Genomic DNA, 24,666 nt, shown 5'->3' with positions numbered 1-24,666 from the left:
CTGGGCCTCTCCCCAAATAATGAGCGGGAAGGGCGCCAACAATTGGCCATTTCGAAGGGGAACATGTAGTACAAGTTATCCTGACCAAAGGTGGTCTTCGGCTACCAAAGGCACTGACGATGACGCCGTCTTGGGCTCCACGGTGACCTCCGTCCTGCTGTCCGGCTGGTCCTGGTCTCATTGCACCGGAATGGTAACCTTTGCCTGATGCCTTGGCCTGTGCTTGCCCCCTTTGCACCAAAGGGGAAACAAGGACACTGCGCAGGCCGGCGCCCACCTGGCGCCAGCCTGGTCTCGATCGTCATGGCTTGCGTCACGGGTTCCACGCGAGGTTACCCCTACCTTGATCTCTCCGCCTCCTCGCGAGCCTGCCTGATGAGGCTGCCTCTAAGGAAGCTTCCTGTCGTCCGCCCCGTGAGGCTTGGCCCCTCACGAGGGTCTTTGAGCTTGAGCTGATGAAGATGGGCCGCGCTGGGCCCCTCTTGAGCCACGCCGCAGGCCGCAGGAAGGCAAGTCTGGGGACCGCTGTTCCCAGAACGCGGACAGTAGCCCCCGGGCCCAAGGCATGCCCGGGCTGGGCCAAGTACGAAAACGAAAGGGCAAGCGCGAAGCGCCGCGGGCCCTATCAGCCTGCGGCCTTGGGCGCTGCATGGCGATTGATTGGACATGGGCGACTGCGCTTCCCCATGATGCCTCGGCGACCGCATGACTTGATAAGTCCCTGCATGCAAAGAAACTGTTCATGATTACCTGCGATCGTGGTGCACAGCGGTAGGCCTCCTCCGGCTATAATTACGGGGCTGGGCAACCCCCTTCGGCCCGTCCCTCGTTGCTGCTCCTTTCTTTCTACTTGATTACCCGTCGCTCCCATGGCTCCAAAGAGATTCTCGGCCACGGAGAAAGGAAAGGCCCCCCAGGCTGGGCCTGACTCCCCTCCGGGCAAGCGCGGCGGAGGCCTCCCTCGCAAGTATACCACGGTCCCCGTGGTGGCCTCCCGCGGCCATGGGGGCGGTTCCCGATGCAGTGGTGAGTGCCCGGTTGCCGACGAGGGCACGCCATGGGTGTGCGCCCACCTAGGCCACGCTTTCGCTCAGCAGAGGTGCTGCCGGAGTTCGTCTTGTGGTCGGCAGACCCATCCAGCACCAGGCTCCAGCTCCCCCGTTTCTTCGTAGATGAACTGTCCGCCCACGCCCGGTGCGGCTTCTGGCTCCAGGAAGACGAATGCTGTAGCAGGGCCTCCTGGGCGTCGCTCGAGGTTTCCGTTTCTGGGAACGGGGCTCTCACACGCGGCTGGCAGACGTTAGCCCGCACGCGTGGCCTGAGCCGGTGGTGCACCCTGTACTTCAAGTTTGATGGCGACGCCACCCTCTACGCGAGGGTGTTCGGGGAAGACGGTCGCCGTGCCGGGTGTTTCCCTGAAGACGACGACCGCAGCCGCCTGCCTAGCCCTGGCCCTGACCAGGATGAAGATGGCGACTGGCTTATAGGCAGCGGTGCTCGGGGCTCGCTGAGCTTTGGCGACCCCCTCTCAGGCAGCAGCTCCACTAGCGGTGACCGCGACCAGCCTCCTCGCCGTCGCGCCCGCTTTGGCGAAGGTTGCGGGTCAGCGCACCGTCGTGCCCCGGTGAAGCGAGAGGAGGGATCTGCCTGAGCCCCAGGAGAAGTTCACTGTGGATTGGCACGGGATGAATCGCGCCCGTTTTGTTTTGTTTCTTATGATGCGCAAAAATAGTAAGTAATGTAGGGCCCCACGGGGCGTATTAGAATTGTTGTTGTTTAACCATCGCGCTGTTTCCGCTATTTCTACGACGTGTTTTCGCGCCGCGCTCCCATGTGCGGGAACTATTTTAGCTCGGTGGGGCTTGGCGCGGTCCTCACCTCCCGAGGCCGTGGCCTCCTCGTGCGCTTCATGCCCTGCAAGGATCAATAGGAGGGGTAACTTATGGTCTTAGCTGTGGGGGCGATCGGCCCAGGTCCTGCGCTCGTGTCGCGATGCCCGTGGGGCACGGACTGGGAGGGGTGCTCCTGCAGAGGACTCGGATAGGAAAGCTCCAAACGATCGGGGCAGAAAACACTCGTGAGGGTGCCCGCGATCCTCCCTCGCGAAACTTCGCGAGAGAAAACGAGGTGAGCGAGCGAGAAAGACAAAGAGCCACAAGCCAGGAACATCAGTAACTCCAATAAAAACTTCAAACGGGAATAAACAAGCCAACTGTGGAAAACAATTGGGAAAGGTGCGTCCGGCACCTATTCTAGTCTTCGGCGTCTTCTCACCAGCGCGGAGCTAAGTGTTGTCACTGGGCGTGGGCGGGAGCCCCCGAGGCCCGAGGGCGGCACTCCAGAGACTCCGGGGCGTGTACAGCCCCACTCATTATTATGTGAGAGTGTCACGGGCGGCGAGCTTCACAAGCATTGGCCTTCTTCACAGGCACCGGGCCTTTCTTGAAACGCGACAGCTTCATAGGCGTTCGCCTTCTTCACAGGCTCCGGCCCTTTTCCAAAACGCAGCGGCTTCACAGGCATTTGCCTTCTTCACAGGCACCGGGCCTTTCCCAAAACGCAGCGGCTTCACAGGCACCGGGCCTTTTCCCAAATGCAGCGGCTTCACAGGCATTCACCTTCTTCACAGGCATCGGGCCTTTTCCAAAATGCAGCGGCTTCACAGGCATTCGCCTTCTTCACAGGCACGGGCCTTTTCCAAAATGCAGCAGCTTCACAGGCATTCACCTTCTTCACAGGCACCGGGCCTTTTCCAAAATGCAGCGGCTTCACTCAGGGGTAGAACCTCCGGAGATGCTGAATGTTCCATGGGTTCTAGATGGGTACTCCCTCCGGAGTCTCCAAGCGCGCGGAGCCAGGCCTGGAAACATGAACAACCTTGAACGGGCCCTCCCACATGGGAGAGAGCTTGTGCAGCCCCTCCCTAGAGAGAACCCTTCTGAGCACGAGATCCCCTACCTCAAGGGTCCTAGGCGGATGTTGCGGCTGTGGTATCGTCGTAGCGCCTGTTGATACCTTCCCGCTTGCAGTGCGGCTTCCCGACGGCGTTCCTCCCCCAGCATGAGCTCCGTCCCCCGCATGGCGTCCTGCTGAGTCTCGTCGAATGCCAGGACCCGTGCGGAGCGACGTCTGACCTCGTGAGGGAGAACAGCCTCCGCTCCATAGACGAGGAAGAAAGGGGTCTCGCCAGTCGGCTTGGTCGCTGTCATGCGGATTGACCATAGCACGGACTGGAGCTCGTCATGCCAGCCCCTGCCACAGGCCTCCAGCTTCTTCTTGAAGGTCCTGGCCTTGAGGCCCCTCAGGACCTCCGTGTTGGCTCGTTCAGCCTGGCCATTGCTCCGGGGGTGTGCTACAGAAGCGTAGCCTATCTGCGTTCCAAGGATAGCATAGTACATTTTGAAGAGATTACTGGTGAATTGCGAACCATTGTTAGTGACGATGCGGTTAGGCACCCCAAACCGGCTCACGAGGCCCTTGATGAACTTGACTGCCGAGCCTGCCGGGATTGTGCGGACAGCTTCCACGTCGGCCCACTTGGTGAACTTGTCCACAACGACGTAGAGGTAGCGATAGCCCCCTGGCGCCCGAGGGAACGGGCCCAGAATGTCCAACCCCCAAACTGCGAATGGCCAGGAGAGGGGTATGGTCTGCAGACCCCCCGCAGGCTGATGCATCTGTTTAGCGTGAAACTGGCAGGCCTCGCAAGCCATCACCAGCTCAACGGCGTTGCTGAGTGCTGTGGGCCAGTAGAACCCGCTACGGAACGCCTTGCCGACGAGGGTTCGTGACGACGAGTAGTGCCCGCAGTCTCCACTATGTATGTCCGCCAGCAGTTCTTTCCTTGCTCCCTGGAAATGCAACATAGGGACACGTCATTTGGCCGCTTCCTGTAGAGCTCGCCATCCTGGATGCAATAAGCCGTGGCCTGCCGTGCCACACACTCCGCGTCCTCCTCGTTCTCCGGCAGAATCCCTTGCATCAGGTAGTCCTTGGGCTCTGGGATCCAACATCCCTCCTGAGGCTCCAATGCCAGGAGCAGGCATGCCCCTGATGCCGGGCCGTAGACCGGAGCTCCCGAGGCAGGCGGCTGAGGAGGCTCCTCCCTTGGCTGCGCCGCGCCTAATAGTGATGGCGCCGCCAAGGGCTTGAAGAGCCTCTCCTCGAAGACGCCAGGTTCCTGCGGAAGCCGCCTAGACGCCCTCCTGGCAATGTCGTCAGCCTCCTGATTGGTGCCACGAGGCACATGCTGTAGCTCCAGCCCCCGGAACTGTTTCTCCATCCTGCGGACTTCAGCGAGGTAAGCTTCCATGTGCTTGTCCTTCGGCTCATATATCTTGTTGGAGAGGTTGATGAGGAGTTGTGAATCGCCCTTGATGGTGAGGCGCTTTACCCCTAAGGCGATTGCGGCTTTCAAGCCTGCTATCAGGCCTTCGTATTCTGCTATGTTGTTGGAGACCTTCTCTCCGTGCTGGAAGCAGAGTTGCATGGTGTAATAAAGTTTGTCCTGGGTAGGGGACACAAGCACTGCGCCAGCTCCTGCATCGTGTCGGGAGAATGCCCCAACGAAGTACACGACCCAGCTGTCCGGTGCTTCACTTCTCGGGTAAAGTGATCGGTCTTCGCCTGCCTCGAGACCCGGCGCTTCTGCCCATTCTGCCACGAAATCTGCAAGTGCGGCTCCCTTGATAACTCTGGTCATGCTGAATTCTAGCTGAAATGCTTATAGCTCAATATTCCATTCGGCGACCCTTCCAGCTGAGTTGGGGCTCCTGAGCACTCTTTCCAAGGGGTATGCTGAGACGACCTTGATGGGATGTCCTTGGAAGTAGTGGTGCAGCTTGCGCGAGGCCACTAGTAGCGCGGGGAGGAGTTTTTGAGGCATGGGATACCGTGCCCTTGCGTCCCGTAGCACTGTGCTGACGAAGTACACGGGATGTTCGACGAGGTTGAGGGTGTTGGCGCTGCTTGCGTCCTCCAGAGGTTGAGGCGTCTCTGGAGACGACGGAGCCCCCGGGGCTTGGTCACAAGAAGAGGCCTCTCCTGCTCCGGGTGCGTTCTCCTGCTGCGGTTGTTCCTTTCCGGCTGTGGTTGCGGCCTTCGCGAGGCCCTCCTGGCTCTGCTTTGCTTCAGTTCGGACGGTCAATGCGGCCTTGGCACAGCGCCCCTCCCTGACTGCCACCAGGGCTGCGCTGGCGGAGTAGGGGGTGGCCGCAAGGTAGAGCACCAGGGGCTCCCGAGGACGCGGAGCTACCATCACTGGCGGACTGGTAAGGTACCTCTTGAGGTCTTGGAATGCCTTGTCGGCCTCTTCAGTCCATTCGAAGGGGCCCTTTTTCTTCATCGGCTTGAAGAAGGGTAGGGCTCATTCCCCCAACTTGGAGATGAAGCGCCCCAACGCAGTCACACGCCCGGTGAGCTTCTGCATTTCTCTGAGGGTCCTCGGCAGGCTCATATATTCGATTGCCTTGACCTTCTCCGGGTTGGCCTCGATGCCCCTGTGGGATACGAGAAAACCCAGGAGCTTGCCCGAGGGGACTCCAAATACGCACTTCTTCGAGTTGAGCCATAGGTCCACTTTGTTGAGGCTGGCAAAGGTTTCTTCCAGGTCCTGTATCAGGGTTCTTGCCTCACGAGACTTCACCACAATGTCATCGACATAAGCTTCAGCGTTCCTCCAGAGCTGCCGGCCTAAGGCGATGTGCATCAGCTGCTGAAAGGTCGCACCTATGTTGCGCAGCCCAAATGGCATGCATGTATAGCAGTACACTCCACACGGGGTCGGGAAAGCCATCTTCTCCACGTCTTCTACCGCCATCTTGATCTGGTGATAGACCGAGAAGGCATCTAGGAAGCACAATAGGTCACACTCTGCGGTGGAGTCGACTATCTGGTCGATGCGGGGGAGCGGAAATGGATCATGCAGGCAGGCCTTGTTGAGGTTGGTGAAGTCGACGCACATGCGCTCTTTCCCCCTTCTTCGGCACGACAACAGGATTAGCTAGCCAATTGGGGTAGCGGACCTCGCGGATAACTCCTGCCGCCTCTAGCTTCTGGGTCTCTTGAATGGTGAAAACCTGTTTCTCAGTAGACTGCCGCCTTGCCTTCTGCTTCACGGGGCGTACATTGGGGCACACGTTGAGGTGATGCTCAATCACTTCCCTTAGGACCCCCGCTAACTGATCTAGTTCCCACGCGAACACCTTCTTGTTCGCATGCAAGAACCTGATTAGGGCTGTCTCCTGCTCGGGCTCGAGGTTGGCCCCTATGGTGAAGGTGGCTCCAGTGGACCCGTCCTCGTCGACTGGTACCTGCTTGGTTTCCGCCTTGTCTTGGGTGAACAACTGCTTCTTTTAAGCCGGCGCAGCCCCCTTGGGCTCAAGGGCATCGGTGCTAGTGGGCTGCGCCACCGCGGCCGCCCTAAAAACAAGTCGGAGCACCTGCAGCGCATCCTTGTGTCTCCTGAGACGGTGAGGATGCCGCTGCTCCCGGGCATCTTCATGAGGTTGTACGCCGGGTGAGTTGCTTCCATGAACTGAGCCAAGGCCGGATAGCCCAGGATGGCGTTGTAGGGGAGGCCGATAGGGCGATGTCGAAGTTGATCAGCTCCGTGCGGAAGTTTTCGCAGGTGCCGAAGGTCACTGGGAGGCGGATCTGTCCCAAGGAGGTAGTGGAACCAGCTCCGACGCCCGAGAAAGGCCTGCTGGGTTGGAGCCGCTCCGGCGGCACGTGGAGTAGGCTGAAGGCCACCATCGAGAGCATTTTGAGGCCAGCACCACCATCGATGAGGGTCCTAGTGATGGCTACCTGGCAGATGGTTCGGGTGCACAGCGTCAGGAGCGCGCCCGAACCAATGGGGTTGAAGGGGCGGTCCTCCGAGTCGAAGGTTAGATCGGCCTCGGGCGCCACCCAGCCCGGGGGGGCTTCTTGGCGCCAGGAGGTGGTGCTGATCCGGCGGGCGAACGGCTTGACGTGATGACTCGAGGGTGGTGCCTAGGAGCCACCCAGGAGAGCTGCAACGACAGGCGGCGCTGGTGCGGCGAAACGGGCGAGGAAGAGGTCACGCAGCTCCACCCAGGAGGTGACAGAGGCCATCGGCAGGTCGAGGAGCCACGCACGCGGGACGCCGGTGAGGGCCATGGGTAACCAGTCGGCCATCACCCGATCGTCGCCCCCGGCTCCGGGGATGGCCTCCTCGTATGCCAGTAGGAAAATCATCGGGTTCGTCGCGCCGTCGTAGCGGCGCATCTCGGGCCTGAACTTGTGCGGCCACTGCACTTGCGGCATGGCGGGAGCCAAGGCCCGGAGCCCCCTGGCCCCAGTGTCAGCATCCGTTGCTGGAGTGGGCGGCGCGTTGTCCGCCATGAGGGCGGGATGCGATGTCGGTGGAGAGCGGGTCATCAGGAAGGAGGACTCCAGCGCACCCCTACCTGGCGCGCCAAATGTCGGGTTTCGGGTTCCGGCAGACCCTTGAGGTTCGAACACTGGGGTGCACGCGGAGATCTCTCCCCTACCGATCTACATCTGATCTTCTCGTGCGAACTAAGATGACAATGATGAACAACACAAGAGACACGAGGTTTATACTGGTTCGGGCCACCGTTGTGGTGTAATACCATACTCCAGTGTGTGGTGTGGTGGATTGCCTCTGGGGCTGATGATGGACAGTACAAGGGAAGAACAGCCTCGTGAGAGGTGTTCTTGAGCTGGTGCGATGAACTGCTAGGGTTAGTTCAGTCGCCTCTCTCTCTCTCTTTGCTCTGGTTCTACTAGATTTCCAGCCGTCCCCTCCTTCTATGGTGGCTAGCTCTACTTATAGAGGCCCTGGGCCTCTCCCCAAATAATGAGCGGGAAGGGCGCCAACAATTGGCCATTTCGAAGGGGAACATGTAGTACAAGTTATCCTGACCAAAGGTGGTCTTCGGCTGCCAAAGGCACTGACAATGACGCCGTCTTGGGCTCCACGGTGACCTCCGTCCTGCCGTCCGGCTGGTCCTGGTCTCGTTGCACCGGAATGGTAACCTTTGCCTGATGCCTTGGCCTGTGCTTGCCCCCTTTGCACCAGAGGGGAAAAAAGGACACTGCGCAGGCCGGCGCCCGCCTGGTCCCGATCGTCATGCCTTGTGTCACAGGTTCCTCACGAGGTACCCCTGCCTTGATCTCTCCGCCTCCTCGCGAGCCTGCCTGATGAGGCTGCCTCTGAGGAAGCTTCCTGTCGTCCGCCCCACGAGGCTTGGCCCCTCGCGAGGGTCTTTGAGCTTGAGCTGATGAAGATGGGCCGTGCTGGTCCCCGCTTGAGCCATGCCGCAGGCCGCAGGCAGGCAAGTCTGAGGACCCCCGTTCCCAGAACGCCGACAGTCCAGTTATACTCCACCCCAGTCCGAGAGGTCTGTTGGCCGTGAAAAGCTACCAGGCAAGATGATCAGTACCAAGCCAGCCACCACTGAACGAGCATGTGTGCACCACGTCTCAGCTACAGAAGCTCAAGATGATACCGACGTTGTACTAGGTATGCTTCTTGTCAATTGTCACCCAGCTTCAGTTCTGTTCAATACTGGAGCATCTCACTCCTTCATATCCGAAGGTTATGCTCGGTTGCACGACATGTCATTTTGTGATATGCCAACTCCACTAATAATCCAGACTCCTGGTTCCAAATGACAAACCTCCAAGGTAAGCCATGGTAATGAAATCCTTGTTGACAGACTGGTATTTCTTGCTTCTTTGATATCTGTCAAGTCTTCAGATATTAACATCATCTTGGGCATGGACTGGATGACAGCTCATCATGCCAATATCGATTGTTACACTAGATCTGTTCAACTTACACATCCATCTGGCAAAATAGTCACTTTCTCCACTAGAGTTGCAAAGCGTCAACTCTACTCTCTTAATGCCAGCCCTCTTCCAGACCTTGATGATATTCCGATAGTCCATGACCTCCCGGATGTCTTTCCAGAAGAACTGCCAGGTGTTCCACCTGACAGAGATGTAGAGTTTGTCATAGAACTTATCCCAGGAATTGTTCCAATCTCTAGGAGACCATACAAGAGGGCACCTTTGGAGTTAGCCGAGCTGAAGAAACAGCTTGATGAGTCCTTGCAAAAGGGTTTCATCCATCCCAGTTCTACTCCTTGGTCTTGTCCTGTCCTCTTCGTCAAGAATAAGGATGGTACGAATTGGATGGTTGTAGATTATCGTCCTGTTAATTTGGTCACGATAAAGAATAAGTATCCACTCCCTAGGATCAACGACCTGTATGTTCAACTCGCTGGATCCTCAGTCTTTTCCAAGATGGATTTGAGGTTAGGCTACCACCAAAACAAAATCAAAAACGGGGACATCCCCAAAACGGCCTTTGTCACTCGTTATGGTCAATACAAGTACACCGTGATGTCTTTCGGCCTAACCAATGCTCTAGCTACTTTGTCCCGCTTGATGAACTCGATCTTTATGGAGTACTTAAATAAGTTCGTCGTGGTTTACCTCGATGATATTCTTATTTACTTGAAGAATGAGGAAGAGCATGCCCAACATCTTAGACTTGTGTTAGAAAAACTCAGAGAGCACCGTCTTTATGCCAAGTTCTCCAAGTGTGAATTTTGGTTGCCAGAAGTGACCTATCTAGGCCACGTGATCTTTGGTAAGGGAATTGTTGTCAACCCCAAAAGAGTTAAAGCCGTTCTCAATTGGACTCCACCCGAAATGTTCAAACAAGTTAGGAGTTTCCTTGGTCTAGCCAGTTATTGTCGCCGCTTCGTTGAAAACTTCTCCAAAGTGGCCAAACCCCTCACGAAACTTCTCAAGAAAAATAAAAGGTTTGAGTGGACCCCACAGTGTGAGCACAGTTTTCAGGAACTGAAAAGACGCCTGACTTCTGCGCCCATACTCGTGCCCCCGGATTTCACTAAAGATTTTGTTATCTATTGCGACGCTTCGCGTCAAGGACTAGGTTGCATTCTTATGCAGGCTCATCATGTTCTTGCCTATGCTTCACGACAGTTGCATCCAAATGAGGAAAATTATCCTACACATGATCTAGAGCTTGCAGCCGTAGTCTATGCACTTAAGACTTGGTGACATTACCTTCTTCGTAACCATTGCGAAATCTACACTGACCATTAGAGTCTCATGTATATCTACACCCAACCGGATATGAATCTCAGACAGAGACGTTGGTTGGAGTTGATCTCGGATTACGACTTAGGAATCACCTACACCCCAGGCAAAGCCAATGTCATGGCTGATGCTTTAAGTCGTAAATCCTATTGCAACAACCTCATGTTGCAACAATGTCAACCACCCCTCCATGAGGAATTCTGTAAGCTTAACCTGCACATAGCTCCTCATGGTACCCTTTATACCTTGGTGGCGAAACCTACCCTTACGGATCAGATCATAGAGGCTCAGAAGCATGATATGGGAATGTCTCGGATCAAGAAAAATATTTCCAAGGGAGTTGCTGGCTATTTCTGTATGGATGAATGAGGTGTTGTTTACTTTGGAAACCGTTTGGTGGTTCCCAAATGTCAACAAATGCAGCAACTGATCCTTAAGGAGGCCCATGAATCTCCTCTCACGATTCATCCCGGTAGTACTAAGATGTATCAGGACCTACACCAGAGGTTCTGGTGGACTAGGATGAAGAGCGAAACTGCTCAGTATATTGCCAAATGTGATGTTTGTCGTCGTGTTAAGGCAGAGCATCAAAGACCTGCTAGCACCCTTCAACCTTTAGCTATTCCCGAGTGGAAATGGGACAAAATTGGTATGGACTTCATCACCGGCTTTCCGAGGACCAAGGAAGGAAATAATGCTATCTTCATAGTCATTGATCGTCTTTCCAAAGTGGATCACTTCCTACCTGTTCGAGAGAGTATCACTTCTAGTCAGCTCGCTGACTTATATATCTCCCGAATAGTGTCACTCCATGTGTTCCACTAGAGATCAATTCAGACCGTAGCTGTCTTTTCACCTTTCATTTCTGGGAAAGTTTCCAGAATGCCATGGGAACCCATCTTTCTTTCAGTACCGCTTCCACCCTCAGTCAAGTGGTCAGGTGGAAAGGGTCAACCAAATTCTTGAAGACATGCTTAGAGCTTGTGTTATCTCATTCAGTATGGATTGGCAGAAGTGTCTTCCTTTCGCCGAGTTTACTTATAACAATAGCTATCAATCCAGTCTTAAGAAAGCTCCTTTTGAGATTCTCTATGGACGAAGATGTCGAACACCTTTGAACTAGTCAGAAACTGGTGAAAGACAATTCTTTGGACCAGATATGATCCAGGAGGCAGAAGAGCAAGTTCGCATCATTCGTGAGAATTTGAAAACAGCCCAATCTCGTCAAAAGAGCCAGTATGACCGTCATCATAAGGAAGTGGCTTATGAAGTTGGTGACAAGGATTACCTTCGGGTTATCCTTTGAAGGGTACCCATCGTTTCGATATCAAGGGAAAGTTGGCTCCTCATTACATTGGTCCTTTTCGCATTCTCGCTAAATGAGGATAGGTTGCCTACCAATTGGAACTACCCCCACATCTTTCTCGAGTTCATGATGTCTTCCACGTCTCTCAACTCAGGCGTTGCTTCTCGGATCCCATCCGCGGAGTGGACCACGAAACGCTTGATCTCCATGATAACCTCACTTATTGAGAGTACCCCGTTCGCATTCTGGATCAAGTAGAGCGTGTCACTCGATGTCATAACATCAAGTTTCTCAAGGTTCAGTGGTCTCATCATTCCGAGAGAGAAGCTACTTGGGAGCGAGAAGATCGTCTTCGACTTGAGTACCCCACTTTCTTTCCGCCAATTCCTGAATCTCGGGACGAGATTCTTTCGAGTGGGGTCGAGTTGTCACATCCCTACTTCTGGTATGATCTAGGCTTGCTTTGTGCATCAACAATTAAGTTTCAAATGAAACTGAAATGGGGAATGTTTCAAACCCTAGCACCAAAGCAAATTCAAATAGATTCAGAATAAAAATGGAATTTCAATGAACCCAAAATGCTCTTCAAAAATGTTCATGGTCTTTGGAAAATGTTGGAAACAACAACCAGAGGTGATGCACATTTTTGCTAAACATTTTGGATTTTTGAATGAACCCATATGTATTTGAATTGGAGCTGTTTAAATAATAAAAATATTTTAAAGGCTCCAAAAATGTTGGAAATTGGTGAGGGGCTCTGGTATATTATAACTAGTGGTCACAAGGAGTCTCAACATTTTTAGAATTGTGCTAGTATTTATTTTAAGTCAAAAACAAATGTCAGAAATAGAAAAGAAAACAAAAATATGGGAAAACTTACGTGTGCTCACCTGAGGCCTGGCACTGTGCGGCCCAGCTGGCCCTGCCGGTCGAACCTCTCCTCTCGCCAGGAGGACAGGGGCATGTGTTCGCCACGCACGTGCACGTGCTCGGACAGCACCTGCTTGCCGCTGTTGCTGGAGGCTGCTACGAGCGCCACGCGACCCCCCAGGCCTCTCTCACTCTCTCTCATTCTCCCTCCTCCCCTGGATCCCTCTCTCTCGACCCGCCCGAGCGGAGCTCGTCACCGCCGCTCACTGCCCGCGCAGCCACCGCCTTCCCCTCGCCCTCTCTTCGTGTACGGGTGCTCCGCCTCGTCGCCTGCATCGTCCTCGACCAGCCAAGCGACCAGGGACGCGCTGCATTGCCGCCACCATCGTCGTCTTCACCTCCGGCCGCCCGAGATCTCCTTCACCGCACAGCCCGCTCCAGACCATTCCCAAGCTCGCCGTCCACTCCACGGAAATCGCCGTGAGCTGCTGACCCTCTCCCCATCCTCCGTTTGCCTTCTCGTGCACCATGGCGACCGCACCTTGCTTGCCCGCACCTGCCGCCGCTTGAGCTCGTCGCTGACATAGCTCCGGTGACCATTTGGTCACGCACTAGTGCCTAACGCACTCAACGCACCCCGTAGGGCCTTGCTAGTGCATCCGCTCGCCCGCTAGCACGCCGCAGCAACAAAACCACCGACACCCGAGCTCCAACCGCCGCTCATCTCGTCGCCAGCGCCACTCCGGCCAACCCCTGGCCGCGCCACCACCACGGTTGGATGCGGATGAGCGTTCGCATCCCGTAGATGTTCTCCACGCGCCAAACAGTGCTCTGTAGGCGAATCCCGCAGTGCACCGCCGCGTCTAGACTCGCCGGCGGCTAAACGCCGGCGACCGCTGACCCGTTTACCGGCGTGGGTTGACCCCACTGCCCGGTTTGACCTCCCCCTCTTTCTCTCACTGACTTGCGGGCCCCGCCCGACTAATTACTCTAGTTAGCACTAATTAACTAGTTAGGTTAGTTACTTCAGTCACTGACTAGTGGGGCTAACTAACTTAGTTAGTTGACTAGGTCACTGACCAGTGGGACCCACTAGTCAGGTTTGACCTGGTCAGCGCTGTTTGACTGGCTGACGTCATACCACTGTCATGCTGACGTAGTTATTCATTTTCTGGTATTAAAATAAATTAGGAAAATCCAGAAAATGATATCAACTTCTAAAATTCATAGGAATTCAACCGTAGCTCAGAATGAAATAATTTATATACGAAAAATGATCAGAAAAATGCAAGGAATCCATTTATGCCAGTTCCATGCATGAAAAACCAACTTATACATGCTGTATAAGTGAAAACATAATATGGGCATTTTAAATGCTTCATTTTGAATTTGCATTTGAATCTTTGATTCAAATGGGCTTCAACCAACTTGGTAGCATCTTGCATTAGCCCAAACACTAGCATTTGCAAATGTCATGTTCATGCATCATATTGTTGCATTTGCTTGTGTATTAATCGCCGGCACCGTTTCTTCTCAATAGGTTCCACTCCGGAAGGTGTTTCCGAGTACCTGTCAGAGGAGCAGTGCCCCTTCGTTGATCTATCAGGCAAGCAATCCCCCTTGAGCATTTCGATAAAATCCCACTCTCTCGCTCCTCCTCCTTATACTGCATTAGGACAAAAATGATTCAACTGCTACTTTCTGCTGCGGTAGTTGAACTCATTCCTCTGCATGACCTGTCATTGCCACCGTAAATAGTTGAAACCCACTAGCATGAGTAGGAGTTGCTTGAGCCTTTATGTGCCTACTCATACATGCTTGCTTTCTTTATGCCAGCTATGCTTAGAGTTGTGTCAGGTCTGATTCATCGGGAATGAATCAGAGTGGTGAACATGTCCTACCGATAAAGGCTAAGTGTGTGAACACGTTTTGGTAAAGGTAGCAATGAGAGGCCATGTAGCAGTACATGGTGGGTTGTATCATTGGAACCGTCTGTAAGCACTGAGTTTTGTGTATGTTATCCAAGTCCAGTTACTACCACACATTGGGTTCCGGTTATCCGGCCCCTCTCGGCTTATTAATCTACTTGATCTATGGAATTTGTAGGTAGTGCTAGTTGTCTACCAGGTGGTGTCTAACGGGACGGGCTTGGGACAGACTAGGCACCGTGGCTCGGTGTACCAAGTGGCACCCGGATGGTGGGCTTGGGAACTGTCGGTGTCAAAACCGGCGGATCTTGGGTAGGGGGTCCCGAACTGTGCGTCTAGGCCAGATGGTAATAGGAGGCAAGAGACACGAAGTTTTACCCAGGTTCGGGCCCTCTTGATGGAGGTAAAACCCTACGTCCTGCTTGATTAATATTAATGATATGGGTAGTACAAGAGTAGATCTACCACGAGATCGGAGAGGCTAAACCTTAGAAGCTAGCCTATGGTATGATTGTTGTTGTGTATGTTGTCCTAGGGACTAAAACCCTCCGGTTTATATAGACACCGGAGAGGGTTAGGGTTACACAAAGTCGGTTACAATGGTAGGAGATCTGCATATCCATATCACCAAGCATGCCTCCCATGCCAAGAAAAGTCCCTTCCGGACATGGGATGAGGTCTTCAATCTTGTATCTTCATAGTCTAGGAGTCCGGCTGAAGGTATAGTCTGGCCATCCGGACACCCCCTAATCCAGGACTCCCTCAGTAGCCCCTGAACCAGGCTTCAATGACGACGAGTCTGGCGCGCAAATTGTCTTCGGCATTGCAAGGCGGGTTCCTCCTCCAAGTACTTCATAGAAGATTTTGAACACAAAGATAGTGTCCGGCTCTGCAAAATAAGTTTCCACATATTGCCATAGAGGGAATAATATTTACACAAATCTAATCTGCTGACGTATTCCATAGTGTGACACACCACGGCCAAGCCTTTATCCGAGTCGTTTTATTATCCCACCTCAGCGCGTCATGCGAGGCGGTTTCCTTGGAATGTCTTGTTAAAGCAGAGATCGTGTCCCCTTATTTCGGGATTCTCATCAATACGGGCGTGGGTAACCCAACCGTTTCTAGGATTCCTAGATTATAGGCAAGTCCAAACGGACACGGAGAGGACGCTTGATATTCACCCTCTTTATAAAGGGGACAAGGCTTTTATTTTTCCCTCCCGTGCTCAATCAATCCTTCCCCCACCTCAAGCTCAAACGCCCGAAGTTCAAGTCAGGTGCTCCGAACCTTCAGTCATGTCCAGATCTAGCCTTCAAGGCCGATGGGTGCCTTCCTCCGTCACGGAAGAAGACTTCAAAAAGTTGAGGGAGGCCAGATATCTGACCGCCGAGATTTTGCATCGGCTGCCTCCCCGAGGGCAGGCCGTCCCCACCCCTGAACCTAACGAGAACGTCGTGTTCGTCTCCCACTTCCTCCGAGGTCTAGGCCTTGCTCAGGATCCTTTTGTCAGGGGTTTGATGTTTTATTACGGGCTAGACTTCCATGATCTAGCTCCGGACTCCTTCTTCATATCACGACATTTATCGTCGTGTGCGAGGCCTTCCTCCGGGTTACCCCTCACTTTGGCCTATGGCTCAAGACCTTTGAAGTAAAGCCGAAGATGATCGAGGGGCAACATGCAGCATGTGGAGGTGCCTCAATACGCAAGATGACGGGAGCTTCGTGGCCCAAAGGTTCCATCCCAGAGGTGTCTGAATTGTGGCAACAGGAGTGGTTCTACATCACGGCTCCTAGTAGTGCCAAGTGGGTGGACGCCCCTGTTTTCCGCTCAGGCCCTCCACCAAAACTGATGTCATGGATCAGCAGAGGTCTGAGCTGGGGTCCAGCCAAGGACGTGCCTATACTGCAAAGCCGCATTCGAGATCTCTTCAATGGAGATTTCAGTTTGGTTGCGGTAATACAAGTTATGCTGGTTCATCAAGTCCACCCTTGCAAACGCCGGCCTCTTCGCCTGTGGGAGTTCAATCTCGAGGGATCGCGTGTAATTCAAAATTTTCTCGGCCTGACGCACGAGGAGATGTACAAGTCATTCTTCGGAGCTTAGGTGGAGTGTCCGGAAATAACCGAGGACGTGGGCCTGAGTAGTAACCGCGCCGCCGAACAGGTAAGGCATCTTCCGGCCGAACATACTATCTCTCCTTTGTTATGAAGTTATTTCTGAGAGTTTGCTTTTTGACCAGGACTGGCTAACAAAGGCGAAGTTGATTCGGTGTTCGGCCCCCCTGCCCGAGGGTTCGGAAAATCTGGTATTGGAAAAGATGCTCCAGGCCGCACCTTACCCGGAGCCCTTGAAGGAAGATACTGTGGAGGATAATACGGGCGGACGCGGGCCCCCAACGCTGCCCATTCTAACCGAGGGAGCGAGCATCTCCATAAAGGATGACGACCAGAAGAGGAAAAGGACTGCGCCCGGGGATTTGGAAGCCGAAGCTTCCAAACGGGAGAAGAAGTCTCCCACAGAGGGTCCTACCTTGGGGGGCGTTGTTGCCGCACAAAGTCCGTGGGGGGATCAATTCTCCCGCGAGTCATAAGTGACCTGAAATACTTTAATAGTACAGATATGCCATCCTTTTCTTATGAGAAAATAACCACCGCATATATCTTTGCAGTTCGGGCATTAGCCCCTCTCAAATGAGCTCGTCTTTGGGGGATCTTCTTCCAGAGATGATGGAGAGCGAAACGCCTCCTCCAGACTCCTCCGCTCCGGAAGCGGGCGACCCTGAAGTGTCGTCGCGGAGGGCCTCTCCGAGTCCGGTGAGGCCAGAAGATAATCCCATTGACCCCTGAAGCTCCCAGTGTCCGGCTCCCGAAGAGAGCAGACAAAAGAGTCCGACACCATCTAGTGTGCGATCGGATGTTCTGAGGGAGTTGGTGGGGCGAGCGGCCATCTCAGACGAACACCGTGTGTTGATGAATACGGTGATGGAGAGAATCTCGTCCATCGAAAACGGATTGCATGAAGCTTTTATGAGTCTACTGACAGGCTTTGAGGTACGTAAAAGAATGTATGATAGTCCTGCACATGCTAGGTGTGCCCTGTGTAGATAGTAGCCCCTGAGACTCTGGTTGTTGTCGGAAACGACGAAGAACAGAGGATCATATTCCCAGGTAATAACCATACTGCCTCTATGTGCAGGTGATGGAAGCTCTGGTGGCTAGCTGGACTAGCGAGTTTGCCCATTTAGAACGGCAGTTGGATGCGGCAGACGCCGACATCGACCTTTTTAACAAAAGGCTTGACGAGGCACAGGGTAAGTGTCATTATCTGGTAAACGCCACATAGGAAGAGCAGCATGATGCTAGTATCTTTAATATGTAGCTGCCACTGTTGAAGCCTTGCGGGCAGAACTTGCCCGAGCCAAGGAACAAGCGAGGTTGGGTAATGCGGCTGCTGTGAAGGCGGCCGAATAGTTGCAAGCCGAGAAGGCCGCACATGGCGAGAGCCGAGACAAGATGGCCAAGATGGCCATAGAATTAAAAGCCACCGCCGACCGTTGCCGGGTTCTTGAAAAGGAAAACCAGGCGAAGGCATCAGACCTTGAGAAGGATGCTGCGACGAGAAAAGACCTTCGCTCTGCTATGAGGGCAAAAAAGGAGGAGCTGCGGGAAGCCGGGGATATTGTAGCTGGGAAATCCTTTATGTTGCAGAGGAAGTTCAGAGATCCACGGTAAGCCCCTCTGGATCGGCTGTGGAGTTCGGAGGATGTGTATATGGATTTGGCGGCGAGCGTTGCCGATGCGGCCAAGTACTTCCAGGGTCAGACGGACCGTGAAGTAGACCAGCTGTTTTGGAGACAGTTCCATTCTCCCGAGCGTCCGCTTTCATTGACTGACCAATTAGCCAAATGGGCCGAACTAAATAGGTTGTCCGGACTCTCCATGAGGTCTGTTGTGGATCAGCTATGGCCGGAAAGGTCAAAACCGAACAACTATTTTAGCTTGGTGCAACAGTTCCTTGACGTGGTGCCTCGCATTAATGCGATGAAGAGGTCGGCATGCATAGAGGGCGCACGGATGGCCTTTGCCCATGTTAAAGCATACTGGGCGGAGATGGATGCTACCACTATTGCAGCACGAGATTCGGCCATAGGTCGAAGGGCTGCTGAGTGCTACTTTGAAGAAGTTCTTGAGGGCACTCATATGATAGAGACCCAGTGCTCAAAAAATATTATGTTTGAGTGATATGTAATCTCGTTGTAAGCGAAATGCTTTTATAAATTCTTATAAGGCTATTTTTATACTTTTCCCTGAAAGTAATATGATGCCTCCTGGGCGGCCGTTTATGTATACATGTGTATAACCTGAAAGATTACAGTCGTCGGCTTCAACCCCCACGCATATAATGCGGAGGTGCTCGCAAAAACATGCGTTCACACTTAACCCAACGTCTTGGTCCTATTAAGGAGGTGATAGCGGAGCGAGCGAGGCAACCGGGCTATAGAGCTTTAACACTTTCAATTAGCCATAGGAGTTTGACAGTGGGGCTACTAGATAGCCCCTGGTGGCTCCGCACTCTCCCGATCCGAGGGTGCGTACATGCCTGGCCGGAAAACGGCCCTTCGTTAAGGCGGAGGAATTCTAACATTCCCACGGGTCATCGAGTGGTTGACCAGTCTCACGCTATATCATGACAGTCAGTTTTCGGCTTTCTCTACTGAGGTGCTCGTCCGGATGAACCAGGGCACAATCGCAGTAGTTCTCCTGGTGCTACCTTAGCCGGTAAAGTGGAACATAAGGCACCAAAACACAGGAGCCGGGCAAACCCAACATTTGACCAAAGATAATGATTCGGAGCTGATGCATATAGGGCCAAACTCGCGACGCCGAACACTCCCTAAGGTATTCGGTCTTTGTGGTATAAACCAGGCCTAAATAATGGCCTTTGTAAGAAGCCCCTTGTGTCCAGGTACGTGCATTGTTATGGCGTGGCAACATGCCAAGACGTCAGCATCCTTCTCAATGGTGGATATGTATCAACAAGAGACAGTAAAAATGGTTTACGCAGGGTCTTAATCTAAAAAGAATCCTTGGAGCGGGTCCCTGCTGCACGTCTGCGCCTGTGTCTCCGTTGTGTCGTATCTTGGACGGGTGTAGCCCAATGATCGTCTGTAAAAGGGAGGAAGTTAAGTGAAAAAGTTGTCATGCAAAAAGATAGTTTTTTAAAGAAACCATGTATAATTCAAGATGAGAAGAAATTGCCACTTGTTTGCACGCGTTGAGCCCCTTGTATTGACAAATAGGGGTGTGACCATTTTTTTGGTATAGGTAGCGCCGCCGGACTCGATTAGTTGTGTCTGAGGTCTTGACGACCTATTGGATGCTTTCGCTGGTCTGGGCGCCTTTAGTGTGCGGCTGCCAAGGCAGCCTGAATCTCTTCGACGCGTAGAGATCGCTTGATATTTCCGTGCACTGAAATGATGCCACGTGGACCGGGCATCTTAAGTGTGAGGGAGGCTTAGTGTGGTATTGCATTAAAGCGAGCGAAAGCTTCGTGTCCGAGTAGTGCTTGATAGCCACTTTGAAATGGAGAGATGTGGAAGGTTAAATGCTCGCGACGGAAGTTATCGGGGGAGCCGAATATAACCTCTAGTAGGAGGGAGCCCGTACAACGATCCCCTAGGCCTGGCGTTACTCCTTTAAAGGTAGTATTGCTATGGCGAATTTGTGTTGGGTCTAACCCCATCCTGCGGATTGTATCCTGATATATTAGGTTTAGGCTGCTGCCGCCGTCCATCAAGACTCGTGTGAAGTGATATCCGCCAATTACTGGGTCTAATACTGGGGCAGCCCATCCTTCGCGTCGGATACTTGCTGAGTAATCGCGATGGTCGAAAGTGATCGGTTGAGATGACCAGTGGCAGGACTTCGCGGTGACAGGCACTTGGGTATATTTTCCTGGGAGTGCCGTGTTGTTTTTTCCCTTGATCACGTGTAACACGTTTACTATTTTGACTTCTGGTGGAAATTTCTGTTGTTCCCCCGTGTCTTGCTTGGGAGGCTTGTCCTCGTCTTCACTTGTTGTATCCTCCCCCTTATGTACGGCGTTGAGCTTGCCGGATTGCTTGAAGACCCAACATTCTCTGTGGGTATGATTAGCAGGTTTACAAGGGGTACTATGAATCTGACATACTTGGTCTAGAATTTTGTTGAGGCTGGACAGTTCATCCCTGGTGCCTTTAGGGGGCGGCTTTTGACCTGGCCGAGAGCTTTTGAATCCGGCATTTACCGCCGTGCCCTTCGTGATGTCTTCTTTATTCTGGCGTTTGTTATTGCTGTTGCGCCGTGAACTTCAGATGTACTGGGGTCGCTGGTGCTGCATCTGGCTAGCCAACTGTCCTCACCCGCGCAAAAGCGGGTCATGAGGTTTGTTAATGCGGCCATCGTTCTCGGCTTATTTTGGCCGAGGTGTCTGGCGAGCCATTCGTCGCGGATGCTATGCTTGAAAGCTGCCAAGGCTTCGGCGTCTAGACAGTCGACAATCTGGTTCTTTTTAGTAGGAAACCTGTTCCAAAGCTTTCGGGCTGACTCTCCGGGCTGTTGAGTTATATGACACAAATCGTCCGCGTCCGGAGGTCGGACATAAGTCCCTTGAAAATTTTCCCGAAAGGCGTCTTTGAGCTCTTCCCAACTTCCAATGGAGCTTTCGGGGAGGCCTTTGAGCCAGTGACGAGCTGGCCCTTTGAGATTGAGGGGTAAGTACTTGATGGCATGGAGATCATCTCCTCGAGCCATATGGATATGAAGGATTTATTCCTCAATCTAGACCCCAGGGTCTGTTGTTTCGTCGTATGCCTCTATGTTTACGGGCTTGAATCCCTCTGGAAATTCATGGTCCAGCACCTCATCGGTGAAACATAGGGGATGTGCGGCACCCCTGTAGCTGGGTGTACCGCATTGTTCGGATGTTTGTTGTGTTGCATTGTATGCTGGGGCGCGCTTGCGTGGTCCATATATGGATCTTGTTGCGCCGTCCTTTGGGTGCGAGCCCTCACATGGGTCGCGTGTTGTATTGTGAGTGGCGTTATATGCCACTCTGTGTTGATAGAGGGGTCGTCTATCCGACCAGGTGGCTGCTTTGATATTTGGTTGTGGGGGGTCTGAAGCCTCCTCATCGAATTCAGGTAGCAGCTTCCGCTTTGGGTAGCTCTTGGAGGGGCGATTGTCGCCGTACATCGCTGCTGTGTTGAGTATTTTACTCCATCTGATGTGGAGTGTGTCTTGCGCAGCCTTGAGCCTTTGCTTCTGCTTTTTCAGACTCCTCGCGGTGGCAACAAGCCTTTTACGGGCAGTCTGCTGCTCTGGGTGCCTGTCCGGCGTTACGTCGTGCGGACCATTATCCTTGATAGGATTTGTTTGTTCAGTTTGATTATCCGGATTGCCGTTGTCCGGCAGCGGCTCGCCCTACTCCAGCGCTGGGTGTGTGTGATTGCTATTTCTGTCGAGGCGGGATTTGGGGCGGCCCTTGCGTTGCCGCTTTGACTGCTTTTCGAGGGAACAAGCCTTCGATGCGTCCTTCCGCTCCTCGTCGTCATCTTTTGGTGCGTCCACCATGTATACGTCATATGACGAGGTGGCGTTCCAGGGCCCAATAAGCGCTGGTTCTTCATCGTCTCCTTCGTCGGCGTCCATATAGTCGATGTCTTCGGAGTCGAAGTCGAGCATGTCGGTTAAATCGTCGACAGTGGCTACAAAGTGGGTGGTGGGTGGGCTTTGAATTTCTTCATCGTCCGTATCCCAATCTTGCTGACCATAGTCCGGCCAGGGCTCTCTTGATAAAGAGAGAGACTTTAGTGATTTCATAATATCGCCAAAGGGCGAGTGCTGAAAGATGTCTGCGGCAGTAAACTCCATGATCGGCGCCCAATCAGATTCGATCGGCAGAGGCGCGAATGGTTCGGAGTCTGGAGAGGAGTCCGGCTCCTTGGAATCATGAGTCTCGCGGAGTGCGGGGCTGGTGTTCGGCTCGATCGCTGCTAGGATCGCAGCCCCCGAGGCGGCGTCCATCCACCCATCCTCGATCGGCGCGGTTGGCTCCGAATTAAGGGTTGAAGCCGATGCGGGTGCGGCCTTCAGGGCACTGTTAGGTGGTAGAGCTAGATCATGCTCGTCGTGGCAGTGCGGCGCGCTCGGCAGTGGCTCGAATCCGTCGAAGATCAAGTCCCTGCGGATGTCAGCCGTATAGTTTAAACTTCCAAATCTGACCTGATGGCCAGGGGTATAGCTTTAGATCTGCTCTAGATGGCCAAGTGAATTGTCCCGCAGTGCAAAGCCGCCGAAGACAGAGATCTGTCTGGGGAGACAAGTTTCACCCTGTACCGCATCGCTATCAATGATCGTAGGAGCCATCAAGCCTGACGGCGACGACAGAGAGGAACTCTCAATGAAAGCACCAATGTCGGTGTCAAAACCGGCGGATCTCGAGTAGGGGGTCCCGAACTGTGCATCTAGGCCGGATGGTAACAGGAGGCAAGGGACACGAAGTTTTACCCACGTTCAGGCCCTCACGATGGAGGTAAAACCCTATGTCTTTCTTGATTAATATTGATGATATGGGTAGTGCAAGAGTAGATCTACCACGAGATCGGAGAGGCTAAACCCTAGAAGCTAGCCTATGGTATGATTGTTGTTGTGTATGTTGTCCTACGGACTAAAACCCTCCGGTTTATATAGACATAGGAGAGGGTTAGGGTTACACAAAGTCGGTTACAATGGTAGGAGATCTGCATATCCGTATCGCCAAGCTTGCCTCCCACACCAAGAAAAGTCCCTTCCGGACACGGGACGAAGTCTTCAATATTGTATCTTCCTAGTCCAGGAGTCCGGCTGAAGGTATAGTCCGGCCATCCGGACACCCCCTAGTCCAAGACTCCCTCAGGATCCTTGCATAGATCATTTGGGGCCGTACTGGAGACTTCGGCCAGAACTCCTTGCGGATGGAACTCGAATAGGCAATAAACCTGGACGAGAGACTTGTGTGGTTAGTCAGGTCGTGGCCGACACCCTCGCCTGGCTTCTGCTTGAAGGTTGCCGAGGTACATGACGTGTACAGGGTGATAAGTGGAGAGAGCGTGTGTGAAGAAGTACACCCCTGCAGTGTTAACATTATCTATTCGAATAGCCGTTTTCCTCAGATATGGAAACTTGGAGAACTTATGTAGTACATAGACAACTTGAAGTGGATACTCTAAAATACGCAAGATAAGCGTGAGTGCTATGGATGGCTTTCTCGTTGGGAGATGGGAACAGATCCATAGTGGAGTTTTGATATGGTGAATATGTGGACTCGTGTGCGTCTTCTCACCTCAAAGAAGTTTCTGATACTCGTAGTATAGGTTAGCCACTGAGTCAAAGCTGGCTTGCTGCTGTTAAAACTCCACCACCCCCTTTGTTGATAATGTTGCATATGTAGATTGTTCTGATGTAATACTTGCTGAGTACCTTCGTACTCACGTTTGCTTATTTATGTTTTGCAGTTGGTTACACTAGTGACTTCGAAGAGTAGCTTGTATCCCAGCTACGATCTTGTACCCTTGGGAGGGTCTTGTAGATAGTCAGGCTCCTCAGCCTTTTTCTTTTGTAGTTGTTTGTACTCAGACATGTAATGCTTCCGTTGCTTGTATGCTCTGAATGATGGGTCATGAGACCCCTGTTTGAATTGAATGATATGTGGCTCTTCTGGGCCTTTATCCATATGAGTTTGAGTTATGTTGTGATGCCATGTTGTACAGCACATACTAGTTGTTTATCCTTTTATGTTGTGATGCATACGTGTGACGTGTATTGCTATGTGTAGGATCGGACAATCTAGTTTTTTATCCTTGGTAGCCTCTCTTATGGGGAAATGTAGTCTAGTGCTTCCATTGAGCCTTGGTAGTCCTCTATAGCCCGGTTTGCCGGAGTCCTGCTAGCCTAGCACTACTGCTCCAGAACACTTAGACTGACCGGCATGTGATTCACTTCGTTCCTATGTCTGTCCCTTCGGGAAAATGTCACGCGGAGACATCCAGAGTCCTGTTAGCCTGCTACAGCCTGGGTTCCCGGAGTCCTGTTAGCCTAGTTGCTACAGCCCCGATTCATACGCTGTTGACCGACATGCTCGAGGTTGATTCATGTATGCTTGTCCCTGTAAGTTAGTGCCACTTTGGTTTCATGACTAGTCATGTTGGCCCGGGTTCTCTATCATATGGATGATAGCGACACTATCATATACGTGAGCCAAAAGGCGCAAACGGTCCCGGGCCAGGTAAGATGGCACCCGTGGGGATACCGTGCATGAGGCCACAAAGTGATATGATGTGTTACGTGCTAGATCGGTGTGACTTAGGATCGGGGTCCCAACCCGAACATAGGTACCCTGGAAGTTGTCTCTTAATGCATCCT

The sequence above is a fragment of the Triticum aestivum genome, chromosome 7A (genome assembly GCF_018294505.1).
Source record: "Triticum aestivum cultivar Chinese Spring chromosome 7A, IWGSC CS RefSeq v2.1, whole genome shotgun sequence".
Lineage (NCBI taxonomy): Eukaryota > Viridiplantae > Streptophyta > Magnoliopsida > Poales > Poaceae > Triticum > Triticum aestivum.
This window is presented reverse-complemented; position numbering follows the sequence as displayed.